This window comes from Dermochelys coriacea, chromosome 8, assembly GCF_009764565.3.
Source record: "Dermochelys coriacea isolate rDerCor1 chromosome 8, rDerCor1.pri.v4, whole genome shotgun sequence".
Lineage (NCBI taxonomy): Eukaryota > Metazoa > Chordata > Testudines > Dermochelyidae > Dermochelys > Dermochelys coriacea.
In genome coordinates this window covers 49,363,978-49,379,884 of record NC_050075.1, presented here as the reverse complement: position 1 = coordinate 49,379,884, position 15,907 = coordinate 49,363,978, and the positions used below count along the sequence as shown (strand labels likewise).

Here is a 15,907-nt window from a genome sequence, read left to right as displayed (position 1 = left end):
TATGTATAGTTGGATTATTTTTCAATGTGCATTACTTTACACTTAACACTGAATTTCATCTACTATTCCGTCACCCACTCACCCAGTTTAGTGAGATCCCTTATAACTCTTCACAGTCAGCTTTGGATTTAACTATCTGAGTAATTTTGTATCGTCTGCTGATTTTGACACCTCAGCATTCACCCCTTTTTTCAGATTATTTATGAATATGTTGAACAGTACTGGTCCTAGTACAGATCCTTGGGGGCACCACTCTTTACTTTTGTCCATAGTGAAAACTGATAATTTATTCCTACCCTTTGTTTTCTGTCTTTTAATTCATGAGAGGACCTTCCGTCTTATCCCATGATTGCTTAGTTTGCTTAAGAGCCTTTGGTGAGGGACTCTGTCAAAGGCTTTCTGAAAGTACAAGTATACTATATGCACTCAATCATCCTTTTCTACATGCTTGTTGACACCCTCAATGAATTCTAATTGATTGGTGAGCCATGATTTTCCTTTGCAAAAGCCATGTTGACTCTTCTCTCCCCAACATATCTTATTAATCTGTGTGAGAGATAATTTTGTTCTTTACTACAGTTTCAACTAATTTGCCTGGTACTGAAATTAGGCTTAAAAGCCTGTAATTGCCAAGATCACCTCTGGAGTCTTTTTTTTTTTTTTAAATCAGCATTACATTAGCTATCCTCCAGTTGTCTGGTACAGAGACCGATTTAAGTGATAGTTTCTTTCAGAACTCTTGGGTAAATACCATCTGGTCCTGATGACTTATTACTGTTTAATTGATAAGTTTGTTTCAAAATCTCCTCTGGTGACACCTCAATCTGGTGTATTCACTTTGTATTTACCTGTGACATTCTGAGTACATTTTCCAGACCTGAAGAGTTCTGTGTAGCTTGAAAGCTTGTCTCTCTCACCAACAGAAGTTGGTCCAATAAAAAAATATTACCTCATCCAGCTTGCACCTCAATCTTGGACGGTTCCACATAATAATTTTGAACGTTGAAGCTTAAAGTTCCAAGCCCTAATGTATATAATCAAACTTGGCTTCCTGCAGAGATGCATCACTAAATAGAAGTTGACAACTGAGAACCAACTCACTCACTAGATCTGGTCCAGCAGATTTTTGAAACATTAGGTCTTTCTACTGGGCTCAGAAAGAGTCCTACAAATATTTGTAAGCAGCAACTCTGCCCTCATATTTTGGAATTTGTAAAAGGAGTCCAGGAGGATACTAACTAGCCAGTGTGTAACAGTGTGGAAACAACGTCAATATATGTTGACTCTTTTTCAGTGTAAAATGATACTGTTTCATGAATTATAATAAAAGTGATAAAGTAACGAGATTAATTAAAAGTGCCCCATCTTCCTTGTGTGGGAATTACTATACAAAAGTAGGGGAGTTTGAGTTCTTCCATTCAGGAAGTGAAGTCAGACAAGAAGCCAAGTGGCAAGCTGCCAGTGGCTCCCCAGACCTCAGCTGCTCCTAGAGCCCAACTCATTATGGATTTTCTCAAACAGCTGAAAGGGAAATAGTGCAAGTTACAAACCGTCTACAGTAATTTATATTGTCTTTTTACATTTTGAGGGATGGGGGTGCAAATTAAGCAGAAACTAGCCAACCCTGACAAACCCATGGAGTTTGCAGGGTATGGAGAAACTAATGTTATGCCTTGGAGACAGCACTGCCCCATTTCCGCATGGGCAGGGGGAAAGCCACATACAACAAAGGCCTCCACATGTAGATCATTAGGAGACAAAATAGCTCAAAATTATTTTTTTAATCAAAATTTGTCCTCATTTTTTGTTCTGTTTCATTACTTCCCCTTTATATATAGTGGTATGCTGGAAAGTGTTAATGGCTACCATCAAGCAGTTGTTCAATCTACAGAAAATTGCAGACCTGGTTCAAACTATGGGGTGTGCTAAATACCCTTCTTTCATGCTTTAATAGATGGAACAATTAAATGCCCCTTGTATAGTGAAACAGCTGGAAACAACAGAAGCTACCACCCACAGCAAGAGACCACATGGCAAGGTCTGAGCAAAACCATTTCAGGGAGATTAACAGGGGTTTCCCCACACACAGCTTCTTGGACACAAAAATCACTGGAGAAGTAGACTTGGAAATTGTGATCAAGGAAACTCCCTGCTGTTTCTTCTTACTGAGCCTTGAGAAATAGGAGTTTGTGTACATTCACTGTAAATAAACAGGATTGCACCAAAGAAATATCTGACTCACATCATCAATTTCTCCTCCTAACGGAAACAACTGTGCAAGGCCCAAAATAGTGGATACTTACTCAGTCCAATTTCTCCTCCTAACGGAAACAACTGTGCAAGGCCCAAAATAGTGGATACTTGCTCAGTCCAAAGGGGAAAAAAATTCTTTTAAAAAAAAAAAAAAAGTTAATTTCTTTATAGTTTACTTCATTTCTATCGAATTCCAGCCTTTTCTTTATTTTCTATTCTAGATTTTTTCCTCCCCTGCGTTGATTTACCTTGGTTCCCTTTTCATCCCAGGCATCTATTTATTTCAGTTTCAGCTCTAAATATTTTTTCCTGTACATTTATTTTCATATTTTTATTTCACATTTCTGAGCTCACTGCTCTCCATCCTGTCCATTGCTGCTGTTACCCAATCTCTTAACGTCTTTCCCTTCTGCTCTCCTCAATTCTGCCTCTCCCCTGCAATCTTTCCTGTTCTCAGCTACAAAAGAAGCCCTGCTGATTCCTTAGTTTTCCTCCACCTCTATATTTAAAGGTAAATACAAATTGTTTGTCCACCTTCTGCCTCGTAGTCTCAAATTCAGCCCCTAGTCTCTTCCCTTCTTCCAGGTTGCACCCAAGTCACCTCACCTGTCAGCTGCTAACAGTAATTCTCTTCTCCATGTCAAATACTTCCCTTTCCACTGCTTTCCAACCTGTATTTACTCCACCTGCTAGCACTAAAAAAAGTTGTCTTTAAGAAAGTTACGTCCACCATGGCTGTTACCATGGTGGAAGTAATCAGACCTGCAAGGCACTATGCAGAATTGGTCACCCAGGGAAAGACATGAGACTGAATCACTGAGGCAGACAGAGCTAACCAATTGCTGGATTCTCATATCTGTGCCTGGGCAGCTCTTGAGAATTTGGGAACTGACGAGAAAACAAAAGGAAAAAGCTTTGCAGAACTGGATCAGCGAAGGAAATTGGTCATGAATATGTTAAAGTTCTCTGTCTGGTCCTTTTATGTCCCTGTGTATTACACAACCACCTTTTATAATGATTAAAAACTTGGTATTAATGACCAAAATAGAGACTCCATCCATATATTCTTATTTGTATACATTAAGCTAAGTTCTTTGAACTGATCACTGCAGTTTTCCTTTAAAAATGCTTGGAACCTCAAGGATTAAGTGACTACACTTTTGAAACTACAAACTCAATTCAGAGCTGTACATTCATCCGACTACCAAAATTGTGGACATACATGGAATATTTTCACTCCTCGAGTCAATGAAAATTAAAAGCCCTGTGGAAAACTGGCTGGAGGATGATTTACATGAGGAGGGTGCTGTGGAGAAGTGTAAAGGATACTGCTCTCTTGCATCACTTAGTAGGTGGCTGTAATATCTGGCAGCAAAAATAGCACTACCTCATCAAGCTAGATAATCACACATTGTTTGAGCATCTATTGAGTGGAAAGAGAATATAAAACAAAAAAATAGGTGACCTAGCATGAAGGAGACAACCGCCCAGGACTCAGTTTAGTTGGGTACCCATCTCAAGGCATTGCTTTAGGAAGGGGAAAATAGCAACAATCATGTATAGGCCCTCAGCCATGCTCATGTGGCTACAGACATTGCCATTAAAACTAACAGGCCAGTCTTACTACTAACAGTAAGAGGCAGGCAAAACTAATAAACTGGCTAATATACAAAACAGCATTAACTACCCCTGCCCAGGCACCCTGATCAAGGGCACTGTTATTTGCATTGTCTTTTCCTTTAACCTCTCCTTCTGGTTATGTGACTAATGTGTATTTAATGGCTTGTGAAAGTATATTTAAGGTCTAAAAACATGCATTTTATTTAAAACTGCCATTTTTGTATTCCAAATATCACATCATACCTATCCACTGTACAGTTAGCTTAATGTTAATACATAGCCCCAGCACATGGAAATTACACTGGAGTCATCTGAAATAAATTAGCTATTAAATACACTATACAGTACTGTCAAGTGCCAAATAAAAGTTTGGACTGCTAAATACATTACTCAACAAATGACTAGCAATTAAAAGCTCCCAAAGTACTTAGCACCCTGCTAAATATCCTTTTCACCACCTGCACGTCATATACTTTTCGCACTTGTAGACAAGCGCCAAGCAGAACTGCAGCGCATGAAAGATAATGGTAACATTTGGGAGGGGGAAGGGCTTACGGATTGGAGCTCACTCTCTGTGAGCGTATACGAGAAAAATGGTGATATTCAACTGCACAAATTTTAGGGCACTCAAATATATGAGATGTGGGGAGTTTTAATTGTCAAACTTTGAAGAGGTAACCAGCTGGGTATATGGATCCCAGATTTTGTCTGTGTTGGATTACCAATCCAGTTATTGGCAAAGATCTGTGGCTCACAGTTATTGACTTTCAGCATGCTACCTCAGAGGTACAGCCATCAGTGGCTCCCTTTTGGCTTAGTTGCTGCTCCTGGGATATTTCAGAGAGTGGTCTCTCAGCTCCTTCATGATATCCAGGGTGCATATTGCTATTTGGATGATATTCTCCTCTTCGCTAAAACCATTCCTGAGCAAAATGATATTCTGAACCAGGTGCTAACACAACTCCAACAAGCTGATAAAGTTAAATGCAGCCACGTGCAGTTTCGCAAAAGATGCTGTAGAGTTTCTAGTGTAGTATCTGTCGGCCGATTGAGCGTAGCCAAAGCTGCAAACTGCGACTTCACTACCATTACCCAGACTACCAGGGTAGTCTGGTCATAGCAGTTTACGTTCGTTCACTGGCCTACTTCAATACATAGGTGGTCATGCTCTCACCCTGATGGAAGCAAAGCATTTCCAGATTGAACCAGAGTTCTTGCTATTGTATGCTTCTAGTTTTACTTAGTGGAAAGACATTTCACTTTAGAAACCAATTATTTGCCTGTTTTGGCCTTTATCAAAACGCCATTCACCTGCTGAGTGTGAAGTTGCAGTGATGTATTATTCAGTTGTAGCAGTATGACTTTGATTTGGTACATACCAAAGGAAGACCATTTATTTGCCAATGATCTTTTGAGAAAGTCTTCTGAGTTGGCACCCTCATAGGCAGAAACAGCAGAGTACACTATGCTTTTTACTGAAACATATGAGGTGGACTGCTGATGCCACTCTTCAAGATGTTGAGCTTGAAAGGTGATACGCGCTGTAGAAGTGCTTTGGATGGATCAACTCCTTAAGAAAATGTTTTGTACACTCTACAAAATTCATTCCAAGATCACAGTGAAGACATTTATTACTCAACATCTCTTATTAAGAAGAGCCTGGGTGGTCATCCCAGCAGTGTTGCAATATGCAGTCCTGGATGTGTAACATTTAGGAGTTACAAAGGAACTTCTGCATAGTTATGCTTGGTGGCCAGGGCTACACTCAGACACTGAGCATCAGGAGAACGCACGCTCAGCCCGCACAATGCATAGAACTACTGTTCCTCTGGATCCTTTGAAACTGGTAGTCAGACAGACCATAGCAGAGAACTGCAGTAGATATCTCTGGCCTCTCAACTTCACTGCATGGCTGCACACCGTTGATTGTTTTAGACTATTACTCATGTTATCTTTCCGCAGTCATAATTTCACAAGGCACCTCAGAGGAGTTCATTTCTTGCTTAACCACTGAATTTGTTATTTTTGGCCTACTAGAGTGCCTTGTTTTAGATAATGAGATATCTTTTGTATCCAGAGAATTTGAAGGTTTTCCGATGAGTAGTGGATACAGGACAATACAAATCTAGTATGCATCCCCAAGAAAATGGAATAGCAGAGGGACTGCATGGAACTCTGAAAAACAGGTAGTTTGCATACTGGTGGAATACTGAGATACACCCTTCCCCTTATTGCATTAAGTCGTGCTTTGTAAGATATTCAGAGGACACCTCATGAAAGTACTGCAGAAATCCTGTTTTATCAGCTCTTCAGCCAACCTATGAGAACCGAGTTGTCTATGTTGACAGAAAAAGTTCATCCCAGCAATCACCTTCGTAGAAGACAACCGATGTGATTAGGAAATATACAAGTTTCAACAAGCATTCCCACGCAAGACTCCATGGGTAGGTCTACATAACAATTAGACATCTCCAGCTGGCTTGTGCCAGCTGACTCAGACTTGCGGGGCTTGGGCTGTGGGGCTGTACAATTATAGTGTAAATGTTTGGGCTCAGGCTGGAGCCCAAGCTCTGGGACTGGCAAGTGGGGAGGGTCACAGAGCCCAGGCTCCAACCTGAGTCTGAATGTGTACACTGCAATTTTACAGCTCCATAGCCCAAACTAGCTCACACAGGCCAGCCACAAGTGTTTAATTACTGTGTAGACACACCTCAAGTCTTCAGTCCTAGAAAAGGAGTGTAAATTAGGCAAGGGCTGGAAGCATTTTCAATATTTGTGGTATGATTTTGTGGGCTGCAGGGTATGGAACATTGGTGAGTGCATTTACCACAGGAAGAATGCATTGTCAACTAGCAAGTTATACTGCCTGAAAGCTGAACAGATAGGTAAGAGGACGTTCTTTCTGAACGTGATGTTATGTGGCCAACTGGGGAAGTTGCACCACTGCAACAGCATTCATCCCCAGAACTGAATCAGAGGTATAACCTATGGCCCCAGGATCACCTGATGTCTCGATCAGGTACCATCAAACTTCTGGGGAGAAGGGAAGGAAATTATGACTGTGTGTCCGTCCATCCGGTTCCTTGTTCAGTACCTGGTTCCTACTCCCTGAACTCAGTGTTCCTGTGCCTGTTTCTTTGCAGGGGATGGGGGAGGAGGATGAACTGTGTGCACAGTGTTGGGTGAGTGCAGTTACTCAAGACTTGCCATTACACCTCTGCTGTTTGGACAGTTATAATGTTTTGTGAGACTTGCTGACTTAACCAGCTCAAGGTAATTACATGTTTTGATTGACAACCTACCCAAATGTCTTGCTTCTTTATTTTTGTTTTGCAATTGATGTTCTGGGATACATTTTTTTAAATGATATTCACTTTTGATTTCAAGAATTCAAGTGATTGAGAATCCACCACAACCCTAAGTACAAAGCCACGGCACCAAGGCAGCTAGTAAGTGGCCAACACAGGTATCAAACCCACAACCTTGGTGTTATTAGCATCTCATTCTAATCAAATGAGCTAGACACAGCAACCAACCATCACGTAGTATAGCTGTCAAGGTTCCTTCCCCACTCTGAACTCTACGGTACAGATGTGGGGACCTGCATGAAAACCTCCTAAGCTTATTTTTACCAGCTTAGGTTAAAACTTCCCCAAGGTACAAACTATTTTACCTTTTGCCCTTGGACTTTATTGCTGCGACCACCAAGCGTCTAACAAATATATAACTGGGAAAGAGCCCTCTTGGAAACGTCTTTCCCCCAAAAATCCTCCCAAACCCTACACCCCCTTTCCTGGGGAAGGCTTAATAAAAATCCTCACCAATTTGCATAGGTGAACACAGACCCAAACTCTTGGATCTTAAAAACAATGAAAAAGCAATCAGGTTCTTAAGAGAAGAATTTTAATTGAAGAAAAAAAGTAAAAATCACCTCTGTAAAATCAGGATAGTAAATATCTTACAGGGTAATCAGATTCAAAACATAGAGAATCCCTCTAGGCAAAACCTTAAGTTACAAAAAAACAAAAACAGGAACATACATTCCATTCAGCACAGCTTATTTTATCAGCCATTTAAACAAAACAGAATCTAATGCATATCTAGCTAGATTACTTACTAAGTTCTAAGACTCCATTCCTTTTCTGTTCCCAGCAAAAGCATCACACAGACAGAGGAGAGCCTTCGTTCCCCCCCATCGCTCCGCTTTGAAAGCATCTTGTCTCCTCACTGGTCATTTTGGTCAGGTGCCAGGGAGGTTATCCTAGCTTCTTAACCCTTCACAGGTGAAAGGGTTTTTCCTCTGGCCAGGAGGGATTTTAAAGGTGTTTACCCTTCCCTTTATATTTATGACAACAGCCAAACACAAGTGTTAAAAAAGCATGAGTCAGAGTCTAAAAATCATAATACCGACTGAAAACTAATGAGATTTTAAACAATAAATTTCTTTGTATGCCTTCCATTTTTGAGCTGTTAGGGTTCACACATTTAAGTTTTTTTCCTGCCACCATGAGGGGTAAAAAACTTACTTTTTTAAAAATGAAGGGTGAGTGTGTCACAAATCACATGACTCCAAGAACTGAGCTTTAAGAAAACACCACCGAATATCACAAGACTCATAATAAAAATCATACACGAGTTGGCAACATTGAAGCAGCCTTCCCAGACATGCAAAGAATTATGATGATTGCAAGTATTTATAAGAAATTTTAGAAGATTTACTGACAAAAAACTTGTTAAATGTAGAACTAAGGTTCCCCAGTAACATCTTGTGCCCTTCCAGCAAAACTCACACATCTAAAAACCAGGAAATACAGAAATAAAGTACACATCAACCCAAATTCAACTGTGCATGCTGGAGCTGTCAGTAATTACTGGGAACTTTTTGGACGTACTGCTGCTCCATTCACTGTTAGGTGTAGCTGTACTGAATGGTGGAAGAATTAGCTAGAGAAACTTGGAAGAGCCATAATTGTGGTCTGAGGCAATCTGGGGTCCCTGAGCACTTCTTCCGCCCCTTAACCTGTGTGTGTGATGAAAGGAAGCAGGTGTATGTACTCCCTAAGGAATGCAGTTTGACTCATTTCAGCAGCAAGTTGGGTAATGAGAATGTTAGCCACGGTGCCCAGGAGCCTTCTTTCTTAGGGCTCATCATCAGCAAGGTGGAATAGGAGAGTGGTGTGTGGCTGTTGTAAGTAAAAATGTGGTGTTAGATGAAGGGGTTAATAAAGTGTAAAGGTGAAGGGCTTGTAAAATGTAGTAGGTGTAGGATTGTATCTGTGACGTAGGCTCACTGTGTGAGTGTACAGTAGGGCCAGGTAGCTTCAGTTCAGTGCATCTCACCCAAAATACAAGTTTTGACTTAGCAAAAAAAATTAGACTCTGTCCTACAGTGGTCCGGGCCCTATTCCTTGAGTGTTCTACAATATCTGCAAAGGTTGACTGCAAATATGTTGGTATAGGTATATTGATACATCACTCAAAAAGGGGTGAGTCACAGATGGGTTCGTGTGTATTTTAACTTTGTATTTCTTGGTTTTCAGAGGTTTGAGTTTTGCTGAATTCCATGTTGTGGAAGGGCATAAGATACCACCAGGCAACCTTAACACAGCATTAACAAAGGTTTTTTTGTAGGAGTCAGTTGTAATTTAGGCAGTTTTAATTGTCATATAGGTTTGCAGCTGAGGTGCTAATGTGCGCAGCTAATATGTGATTCTTACCTGGTCCTGACCCCTCTTGTACACTTGCTAAAGTGGAATGGGGATAATGGTCATGCTTTGAAGTGTTTGTAGGGGGGAGTTGCTGACAGGGCAGGGAATGAAATCAAAGATATGGTAATCTTGAGGGTTTTCCCTTGCTGGTTACAGTAACTTGAAGCACATGAGAGAAGTCAGAGGTCTCTCTCCTCAGCCGTTGCCTGCAACATATAATCTCACTGCCAAATTTCTGGTGTAAAAAGTTGCTCCTTGCTGTCTGGTGCCTTCTGCTGCTGTGTATACATCACAGGCAGTGGCTTACTAGAAGGTCGCATACCTGCTTGGTTATATAGACAGAGTTCCACATAGAATTAGGCCCCATGTCCTCATCATTCAACCCCACTATGCATCCTCCAGCTGGGCCACCCATCACTATTCCAGCCAGGCCTCAAACCCCTGACCCACCTGCCCCCCCCCAAGCCATCCCCCTCTTACTCATCATGTATAAGTGGTGCGTACCTTAACTTTGTACGTCTTGATTTTCAAAGTTTACGTTTCTGCATTGTCTGCATTCTAAAAGGCCACTAGATACCACTGCACAACCTTAACTCTTCATTAATGAAGTTTTGGTGCATTTAATTTTCTTAATTCTTTAAAAAAAAAAAAACTATCAGCACCCCTATTTACTACAGCACAGCTCTCTCCGCTCCACTGCCTCTGGCTCCTTGGCAATGATTACCCCAGCCACAGAACGCACTGGCTGCAGGTTGGTCCCTTCAATGTCTCTGCATCATCTCCATTCCCTCTGACTGGTTCCCCTTTCCCAACCATTCCTCCCTGCCCCAATGGAGAGGCAAGTATCAGAACAGGACAGGAAGGCTGAGAATCTGGAAGAGATGTCAGAAACAGTTCAGTGACTAGCATGGAGTCTGTGGGGGCATTTTTGAAGGGGGCGGGGCTAGACATGGGAGGCATGGGGGGAAAGATGGCCCAGTGGTTAGGACCTGGGAGACCTGGATTCAATTCCACACTCCATGACAGACATGCTGGGTGACTTTGGACAAGTCACAGTCTCTGTGTCTCAGTTCCCCCATCTGTAATGAGGATGGATACATTAAAGATGGTAAGGTACTCAGATACTATGGTGAGGAGAACCATACAAGTTACCTATCACTGATTGACTGAAATGGAGATTTTGGAGGAACAAGCGGAAGCCCCCAACACTCCCCTCTGACCTGACCCCCTCTTTTACATCCCACTCTTCCCTACACTGGTCCAATACTTCCCCTCACAACACTGACCACCAGACTCCCTCCCACAAAATGCCCAGATTCCCCTACCAGTTCTGCAGCTCCTCCAACGTTCAATCCTCCATCACACCCACTGCTCAGAGTCCCCCACACACATGGGCCAATTGAAGAAGATGGGATTTTAGAGAAGATGGGGCATAAAAATGTTAAAACTATTAAGTTGAAGTGTGCCACAAGGTCAGCTGGTTACCCATGCCTGTTTTGCCTCCTAAAAGTAAAGGTGAGACAGGCCTGGTGGGATATACAAGAGGCACCTGTTCTCAAGCAGAGGAAAGAGCTATCTGGAGCACCAATAAGCTGGGCATGACCAGGGTCTTGGAAGGACCAACAGTAGTTTACTGCTGAGAAGAAGCTAAGGGGAGATTTAGGGAAGGACAGCACATCTCTGAGGAGATTTCAGTGGTGGTTCTCAGTGGAGAGGGAGCCGTGGAATGAGCCTAGGTGTACCTCACCAGATGACCCTTCAAGCAAAGTGCTTCTAATTTTCTCCCAAGAATCAAAATGGAACATTAAGTTAAAATGCATAAAGCTCAACTGTAACACTCTACAACTCTTTTGATTGTTTTTACAGATTTTTTTTTTTTAACATTTGCTATTTAATTACCTTTAACTTCCAATAATTAAATTTTTATTTTTTTTTCTGGTCTCAACATTAGTATGACCTTATTGCTTAATGAGGAAAATTCACCCTCTATAGAAATAAAGTGGTATGTATTATAAATATCGTGTGGGCTGGAGAACAAGTCTTAGATTTTTACTTGGTTCTAGGAAACTGCCACTTTTCTCACAAAGATCCGACCACCATTCCAGGAAAAAAAATTAAATTAAATATAAGTATTTTGTTGGCGCACAGAACATCAGGTTAAAAATCTGCCTACTAAAAAATAAATTTCCTTAACTCTGTTACTAACACAAACATAGTTAATTAAAGCAGAATTGTAAGAATTTACAGTATTTATGCTCTTTGCTTACAGATTTCATTGGTCTCTGCTGGACAAAAGAATCTGAATACTGAGTTTCGCTTTTGCATATAGTACATTTCACTTTTGAAATCTTATATACTGGCACAAGGTAGAGGTGCAAATCCTGCTGGGGGATTTCACTGAAATTTTTATTTTGAGGTTTTGTACAACATTTTACAAAACCTTAATTTTCAGATCAGGGTTAATCAGATAATGCTTTTAAAGTAACAAATGAGAAGACAAGGTTTTCTGCAAATTTTGAAGAATATTTTGTGATTAATTTCGGTAAACAAACACCAAGAATTTATTAAGCACTTAATTTTTGTTCAGTGGTGACCTTACTTGTGTCCAATGAGACAAGCTGAGTTCTCTAAACTTCTAAAGCTCACATTCAGATATGCCAAGTATCATGCATCTCACACAACACTCGCTTAAGAGGGCAATTTTTTTTCATTCATTCCTGCATCTCGGCAATTTATCACATTTTTGGAGAAGAGCATGTCTCCCCACAAAACACCCTATAGCTTAAGAAAACAGACACTGAGCTGCAAATCTGGAGACTATGAGTTCAAGCCAGATGCCTTTCACCAGAAATAAAACCACATACTTTTTTTAAAAACTGAATTTATGGTTATAAGCATATTATTCGCAAATAAGTAAATTACTTCCCTAAAATGTGTCTCAGAGCATAACAAAACTTGGCAGCTACTCATATTGGGTTATATTATGGCCCCTCCACCATGTCTAGGAAGGCACAGGGAGTGTCCTTACCCCAATGCACTCATACACATGGGCATACGAAATAGAGAGAATTAAACTGAATGCCTGAGGAATTCCGAGCAGGGCAGCTTGAGGAGGAGCATAAGCAGAATAATGGAAGCACTGTCTCCTTGTTACATAGTTGTAAGTAAACCCGACTGGCCTCATTACAGGTTCCACACCATAGGACCTAAGTTAATTTGCCTTACACAAGCCAAGTAATTCCATGCACTGCTGGAATAATTTCAGTGCCCTTTATTCTCCCCAACATGCCCCCACTTCACATTTTAAGTGTAAACAGAGTGCAGAATTTTCCACCATTCTTGTAATGAGAACAAAATGGCCAGCTGTTTTGGATGTAAATTTACCATAAATTTAAACGACTTAAGTTGTTTAAATGGATAATTCCCAACTCCATCAAAACGTCCTCCTTTGGACATCTACTAGCAATCCAAAATTAAATTCATGTATTGGTTTTAATATGGACCAATATGGTATCAAAAAGTATTGTGTTCTTTCTGTACACATATTATTTATAACCTATAGTTAAAAAAATATGAATGTTAAATGCCAGGTCTATTCAATCAACAACAAAAAAATTGAAAGACAAGTCTCTAAGGTAACCTTTAGAGAATTAAAAATGCAAATGATAACATCAGAAAAGAGAGATGGGCTTTCAACAGCAAAAAAGAAAAAAAATCAGGCTTCTTTCTGTAAAAGATATCTGTTATTCCTTAGAAATAACCAGTCACTATAAACAAACATATTGGGGAAGGCTAGATTTTGTTTGTTTGAATCTAGAAGAATTAAACTCTTTTCAAGAACAAAATGTATTGAACATGAAACAAAATTCCAGCACTAATTAATTTTCTACCCAAGCAAAGGTTCCATACAGGTATCTCCACTGATTTTCAAATTCATGGAAATAAAGCCTTCAAAGACCTCATGTGAAAATCCATTAAAATTATATGAAAACATTTACTTTGGCAACAATCATAATCTAACTAAAGTGTTCATATTATAGGGGACATTTTGCTACGCATTTAAAGATTTTTCCCCCAGAAAAAGTTTCTCTGTAAAACAAAAACAACAACAAAAAGAGAAAAAAAGATTACATTCAAAAAGCTGTATTTTATTGGTATGGCAACTGATGTGCTAAAAATAAAGAAATATCAAAGTTGTTATGGCAACTGGAAATTTAAAAGCAGTCAAGAGTAGAATAATCAAACCTTCAGCTGCCTTAAATGTAACATCTATGACTCAATTTTCAGATGAGCTTTCAGATACAAGTTCTTTTGCTTTTGTGAATCTCCTTTAGAGACCAGAATTACAGAATAACTTTTTAAAAACTCTTCAGGGTAATAGAACATGAGGAAAATAAAAGCGAATGGAAAACAATAAATTGGTCATTCAGACTTCTCATACTCAGCTTAGTGTCCTTGCAGCTTTATCTAGGCCAGCAATTACCTTAGTTTATTGTAAGTCAGGGATAAACAACATTTATGGCATTCGTTGTACAGGTGGGAACAAATGACATTTTAAAAATTGCTAGGATACTATTAAAAACTATGCAGTCAAGTCAAGCCTTCCCAAAGTTAACTCTTTGCGTGTATGCATTAGAAAGCAGACAAATTAATGGAATCACAATTTTTCTCAAATATCACAATATATTTAAATTTCTAATATACATAATACAATTTTAGGGATCTTAGCTAGAGGTGCACATTTGCTATGAAGCTAAATTGCTGTGCAAGTCAGCTTAGCACAGCATGCCTTTTTCTCCAAGCACTAGCAGATGATTGTTAGGTTACCACTTTTGTTAAAAATTTAACATATGCTCAATGTGCACTTTCAAAACCTCACAACTCAGCCAAATCCCAACCAATCTTTGACCAAAATACTCAAAAAGTCTCTTCTTAGGTCAACCTAATTTTTTTTTTTTTAAGATTTCAATTTTCTAATTAGTTTGGCTGTATTTCTGTTTTGAAAAAGATTGAAAGGTTTTTTATTTTGTATTTAAAAGGGGGAACCATTTTTCCTTAAACTAAAAACCCACCTTCAAGCAGAATCAAGAAACAGAAAATTTCAGCTACATGGATGAAATGCTGTACAGTTATGAGTAACTGAAAATAATTTATAAATGGAAATACTTTGGCAACCTGAACTGTATACTGTAGTTGTTGCTAGCACTCCAACAATATTGAGGGCCATAACTGAAGACAGCCTGTGCCTTAGGGTATGCTGGCAAGCGTTTCCCCTAACCCACTCTCATACATACAAAAAATCCTCTTACCCAGGTTTAGTGGTGCTTTCAACCTGGGCTAGCTGGCATTGCTGGGGATATAGATTAGAGCAGTATTTCTCAAACGCAGCCACCATGGATGCATGTGGCCATCAAAATATGTGTCCTGAGAACCCCTGGGTTAGAGACTAGGTTCCACTTTCACTCAGGCTGGCATCCCGCCCACTTAACCAGCATCCATATGGCATACCCACTCCGAGCTAGCCCTTTGACTTTTTTTTGTGGGGTGGGGGGGTATTTTATAATTCAGTCAGCCCTGTTGCTTGGAACATGTGCTAAGAGTTTTACTTTGAACCTAGTGTAGTTAAGTTTTAGCTACTAGACAGTTTAGCTACTTATTTTTCTTTTAACCATTTCTGATTTGAATACCTTGTACTTGCACTCACTTGAAATCTCCTTTTTGTAGTTAAATAAAATTGTTTTATTCTTTAATCAAAACTTACCCAGTGCTGTGTTTGAAGTGAACTGACAGGGTAACTCCAGTTAAAAAGCAAAATGTTGAACATTGACCCTTTACAAGGACAACGGATCTCTAATATCTGAACTCTCCAGGAGAGGGCTGGACAGCGCATTATACACACTGTTGGGAAAATTTGGGACTGGGATTGTGTTGGGGTCACCCTGCAAATGGTAACCAAGGCTGGTGGAAGCCAGAGTGTGCGTGGAGTGTTGCTGGCAGGCTGCAACTATACACAGACACTCAGGGTGTGACCTGCATGCTGTTTGACTATTTGTCAACAGCCCAAGTTGGGAGCTACAGCAGCAAAGCATTGTGAAGCACCTACAGAAGGAAACATCCCCCTCTGGTCTGGATTACATCCCCAGAATGTGATACCCACTGGATGGAAGGCAGATACCCCAACCTGGCAAGGAAAAGGAAACTTAAAATAAGTCAAAAGGTGAATAGTTATTGCAGCCAGTAGACTGGCAGACTCTGCTTTAAATAAAAATTTAAAAGAAAAATGTAAAAGGGAGGATATACATCCCTTGCTTCATTTCTTTATTCAG

At 40.0% G+C, this 15,907-nt stretch overlaps 1 protein-coding gene across 5 annotated transcripts in view; it reads right to left on the bottom strand.

Annotated features, from left to right (window-relative positions):
- RABGAP1L (RAB GTPase activating protein 1 like) overlaps nucleotides 1-15,907 on the bottom strand; it is a 531,206-nt gene that overhangs the window by 343,955 nt on the left and 171,344 nt on the right. The window lies entirely within an intron of this gene.